Source organism: Fukomys damarensis, unplaced genomic scaffold (assembly GCF_012274545.1).
Source record: "Fukomys damarensis isolate Sample0158 unplaced genomic scaffold, DMR_v1.0_HiC HiC_scaffold_39, whole genome shotgun sequence".
Lineage (NCBI taxonomy): Eukaryota > Metazoa > Chordata > Mammalia > Rodentia > Bathyergidae > Fukomys > Fukomys damarensis.
This window is the reverse complement of record NW_022900951.1, coordinates 6,586,556-6,592,294: the sequence shown is the minus strand read 5'-3', so window position 1 is coordinate 6,592,294 and position 5,739 is coordinate 6,586,556. Positions and strand designations below refer to the sequence as shown.

The following is a 5,739-nucleotide window of genomic DNA, read 5'->3' as shown; positions in this document are numbered from 1 at the left end:
GTCTGGTTAGAATGTAGGGAACTTTAACACACCATTGTTGAACAATGTAAATTAGTACAGTTTTTATGGAAAACATATGGAGCTTCCTCAATTAATTAAAAATATATCTGCCAAATGACTGGAAATTAGATTACATGCCGTATATCCAAAGGAAATGAAATCATTACATCAAATAGATATTGACATGCCCAAGTTGTTTGCAGCACTATTCATATGAGCCAGGTTATGAAGATATGATTGATGGAGTACTTACTAGTCATCCTCAAAAAGAAGGAAATAATGTGTACTTTGGCAGCCTGTATACTAAAATTGGAGCAATAGAGAAGATTAACATAGCACACTGTGCAAGAATGACATGTAAATTCATGAAATATTTGTATTCTTTAATCCTCTACTTAAAAGACCCTAAGAATTCCAACACAAGATTTTTAGCTCTGATAAATTCTCAAAAGTGGCAGGATACAAAATCAACATATAAAAATTGAGATTTTTTTATATATCAACAAGGAACCCATTGAGAGGGAAACTAGGAAAACAATTCCATTCATAATAGCTTCAAGAAAAAAAAACACCACCTAAGTATAAATCTCACCAAGGAGCTAAAAGACTTCTCCAATAAAAATTTGAGAACAAAAACAAATAAATTTAAGACACTAGAATATGAAAAGACCTCCCTTACTCATGCATCTGCAGAATTATAGTTGTAAAGTGGCAACACGACTGAAAGGCTCAGGGCAACCTCATTAAGATACCAATGGCATTCTTCACACAACTAGAAAACACAATCCTCAAACTTGTGTGGTAGCACAACGGACCCAGAGATGGCAAAGTGATCCTGAACATCACAGTGTCAGATTTCAAATTATACTACAAACCCATAGGAACAAAAACAGCATATTGCTGACTCAAAATAGGCACATAAACTAATGGAATAAAGTAGAGGACACAACAACAATGTAAACACAGCTATCTGATTATTGACCAAGGAGCCAAAAGCGTAGGTTGTCATAAAGACTCTAACAAACAGTGCTGGGATAACTGGATATCCACATATAGAAAATTGAAAATGGATCAGTGTCCCTCACCTTGCACTAAAATCAATTCCAAATGGAGTAAAGACCCTGGGAAAAGATCTAAAACTTTCAAACAACTAGAAAAAAAAATGCGGTGTGGGGGGCCCTTGAACACATTAGCACAGACACAGACTTCCTGAATCAGGACACCAATGCGCAGGAAACAATAGCAAGAATCCTCAAACAGAGCTACATGAAAGCATCTGCACAGCAAAGGAAATGATCAGTGGCATGAAAAGACAGGTCACAGAATGGGAGGAAATCAGTGTCAGTTACTCTTCTGACAGAGGCATGATATCTATAATATAGATAAAAACCTAAAAAAAAACAAAAAAAAATCAAATAACCAGGTACATAAAAGGGCAATTGAACAGATGTTTCTCAAAAGAAGGAGGACAAATGGCCAGTGAGTAGATGGACAAAGTAATAACATCCTTAGCCATTAGGGAAATGTAAATCAGAACCACACTGAGATTCCATCTCACCCCAGGCAGAATGGCTGTCATCAAGAATACAAAGCAATACATGTTGGCAATGATGCAGGTAAAACGAACTCTTCTGTGCTTTTGGTAGGGATGTAAATTAGTACAGCCACTATGAAAATCGGTGTGAAGGATCCTCACAAAGCCAAAACTAGAGCTGCAATTTCACCCAGTTATACCACTCCCCTGTATATTCCTCAAAGAATTAGAATCAGAACAGTATCGAGACACCTCCATACCTATGGCAACTGCAATGCAGTTCACAAAAGCCAAAGCCATGGGAATAGCCAAGGTATCTGTCAAACAGGGAAAGGCTCAGGAGAATGAGGTATCACCGGGAGCATTATTCACCCATACAGGAGAATTAAATCTTGACATTCGAAGAGAAATGAGTTGAACTGGAGACCAGCATGTTACACAAAATAAGGCTGACCATGGGCCGGGGATTTAGCTCAGTGGTTCGGTGGCCTGCCTTGCAAGCGCAAGGACCCGAGTTAAAAAAAAAAAAGGCTGACCTTGATTAAGTAAAAGTTGCCTATTTTATATCACCTATGAAATCTGAGACATGGGGGAGGGGAGGGAAGAGAGGGAGAGGGGCAAGATGATAGAGAAACAGATGGGACACAATTAAAGAAGAGGAATGGAATAAAGGAGAGAGAGGTAGGTAGGTAAGAGCAAAGGGGCAATGGATGGCAAAATAATCAAAGTACGTTATACGCATGTAGGAATGTGCCAGAACTGTTTTGTATAGCTAATATGTATTCACAAATAGACATCATTTTTTAAAAGTGAAAAAAATTTGCCATTGCAGTAATATGGGTGATCCAAGAGGATGTTATGCTAGATGCAAGAAGCCAGTCACTGAAAAACAAATACCACATAATCCCTCTTACATGTGGAATCTTAAACAATGTGAACTCAGAAATACAGAAGAGAACAGAGGTTACTAAGAGCTGGTGTGGGGGGACAATTGGTCAAAGGTACAAAATTTCAAGAGGAAGAAATGAACTCTAGTGATTTTTTTCTTTCGGTCCTGGGAATCGAATTCAAGACCTTGTGCTTGCCAGGCAGCACACTGAGCTGAATCCCCAGCCCTCCAGTGACCTATTGTACAGTGTGATGAATATAGTTATTAACAATGATTCTTGGAGATTACCCAGCTCCTGTTGGCACATTTCACATCCCAGCCTCTGTTCATTACCGTGCGGTTAGGACCTGTGGAAGGAGGTAGCCTATCTCAGGCATATGTGCACATCCTGACCCAAGACCCAGAGGCCTGGTCACAGATGCGGGCTCCTTCCTATTCTCCTGGGTTGATGTCCTGTACCCCAATTCCCGCAGGCCTTCAGGGGACCAGGTGCTCACCCACATGTATCTTGGTTGCAGTAGGTATCTGGGGCAGCAAGAACTCTGAATTAGTACACACAGCATTTCTTGGGCTGTGTTCCCCCCCCACGCCACCCCAGAGACCCACTCAGTACCCAGAATGCGAGTGACCTACTGAGGGCAGAGAGCACAGGCTCTATATGTTTGTCAAGAAGGGAAGGTGATGGCTCTGGGACAGGAAGAAGGCTTCAGGATCTTGGATGCCTCTTCATGAGGCCACTATCTCTAGCTCCCCAGGCTGCTGGTTGTGCAATCAGTGAGAGCTGGCCAGCGCCCTTAGCTCTGAGCACTCACATCCCCCACCCCACCACTCTTTCCTTGCTGCTTTTGACCAAAGTGCTGAGCACAGCTCATTGTCAGCAGTCTGGTATCCAACTGTCCTGAGGACTACACCCAACCTACTCACGCCTTTCAAATACAGACTCCGACTCCGGGATTAAGTTCCCAAAAATTATCTGTGTGTCACAGGCCACCTGCTTCATGCAGAGGCTCAGTTTGTATCAGGAGTATGGGAACAAGTGATAATTTGATGCAAATAAGACAAGGCCAGGAGCTGGGGTGGAGCTCAGTGGTGGAGCGCGTGCCCGGCATTCACACCAGGCCCTTGGTTCCTTCTCAAGCACCAACAAGGTAAAAGCAAAACAAGAACAACGACGACGACAACAACAACAACAACAACAACACAGGACCCAAAGAGATGTATACTTCGATCATTTTAAAACTGCTTAGCCTTATAGAGGGTCACAGTCCATCACATAGCACACAGCGAGGAGGTGAGGGAGTGGGGCGCTCACTCCCTGTTGGCTCAGTGTAAATGGGAGCAACTGGGGAGTGTGCTGGGCTGCATCCAGGAGACAGGCAAGGGTCCTTGTCCTGGGTCAGTGCTGCCTCTTCTAGGAAGGACAAAGGCCTTCGTGGGTGCTTTAATTCCTGTCTCCGTGCGCCACCTACAGGACCTCATCCGCAACTACTACCCCGTCACAAGAGCACTGATTCCCATTGATTGGAAAGTCTGAAAGTCTGGGTTATAAATTATATTGATTTAATTGCCTGAGATCATTTAAAAGGAGCTAAGCCTATAACAACAGAAGTAAATCTCCAATCATAATCTTAGCCTAAGTAAAGATAAGTCTTTTTAATCATATTTATGTTTACAATTTTAAAGTTTAGAACAAAACCATGTGGTTTGTGGAATCTATATTTGTAATTAAAGTCTGAGACAAGGTTAGAAAGAATGCACAGTCCTCGCAGATTGAAATTTTCTTTTATCTCAGCGAATTGGGAGGCTGAGACAGGAGGATCCCAATTTTACGGCCAGCCTGGGCAACTTGGCCACTCGGTAAGGCCTTATCTCGAAATAAAAACGAAAGGGCTGGGGGTCAAGCTCAGTATCAAGGCCCTGGGTTTAATCGGCACTACCACAGACAGAAAATATCTAAAACAAAGACGGAGAAATATCAACATGCATCAAATTTTGCTGGTAATTGAGTAATTGCAATATTTTCTCACAACATTTTGTATGTGGGAAATCCTGTGTTAATTTGAAGACAAACAGCCTAAATAGCTCATTTAAATCGTTAAACAAATTACAATAAATCACAGGATGAATGTCTTACACCTGTTAAAAATCACCATACCAAAGAACTTAGGGAAAAGACTCTAGATGTAATTTATGTGAAAGGGTAGATTAGAAAACAGTTGAATCCAGGGAACATTTTGTTTCACAAATGTGTAGCTTCCCCTTTCTATCACATATCTATAAGCATGAGGATTAATGCCAGGCTGTCAATGATGTCTATGTCTGAATATTTCCACAGTAGGTGACTTGTGTTTTTTCCTACCTACCAAATTTACAATCAACACGCAGTTATTTTTCTTATCAGAATCAGTAACAACATAATGATTAATGTGTGCAAGTAATATGTCCAAGAGCAACTGAGCCATCCATAGCAATGTTCTGTTTCAGACCAAACTGTCTGGAGCTTGCTTTACTGCTACTGCATTTGATAACACTTTGGATGCTGCCTTCTGGATAAATGGAAGAAAAGTTTGAATGCAGATTGATAAACATATATATTCTTTTTCAGCTACTCCTGTATTCATTGTACTTTTGCTGTCATCTTGTGGACAAGCAGAAGAATGCTTTTGAATGTACAGTGAAACCACATGTCCTTTACATAGAAATAAAGATATTATTTCTAACTTTTAATAATAAAAATAAATTACATGCTCATTAAGTAAAAATTAGAGAATATTTGAAAGCAAAAAGTACAATAACCCATGATTTCACTTTACCATCAGCTCGAGAGGCTGAGTTCCCTGGCAGAGGAGACAGAAAGTTTATGGTGCTGGGGTTCTGTCCATATATAGTCAACTTCTCCGCTATTTGAGTGCTATCGCTGGGCTTGGCTCTGATACAGAGTTGTTGCTTTGTTTATTCGTAATCAAGATTCTTTACTTCTACAAATAGCTGGTAGCTTGACTAGATTCAGATATCTTGATTTATCATTTTCTTCATCTTCCTTTTCTTTATTATCATAAAAATGTTTATATATAATATTGGTGAAATTATTTATATACGCATGTAATATACATTCCCAAAAATGTTTTGCTCAATGGCTACATGCATTTACAGATTTAATACTCACTGTCAAATTGTCCTTCAGAAAGTCACATCACTTTATATTTCCCAATCCCCCACATTGAGCAACACAAAGTACCACTGAGACATTTCATCTAAGTTTTGACAATTTGCAAAGTGGAAAATAATATCCTATTATTCTTTTTGTTTTCATTAC

General features: G+C 40.2%; 1 non-coding gene across 1 annotated transcript; it reads left to right on the top strand.

The window, feature by feature from the left end:
• The first annotated feature begins 283 nt into the window (after positions 1-283).
• LOC117284847 lies at positions 284-385 on the top strand. The gene has a single exon (XR_004515919.1). It is a non-coding gene; the product is annotated as a U6 spliceosomal RNA (small nuclear RNA).
• Positions 386-5,739: the final 5,354 nt, after the last annotated feature.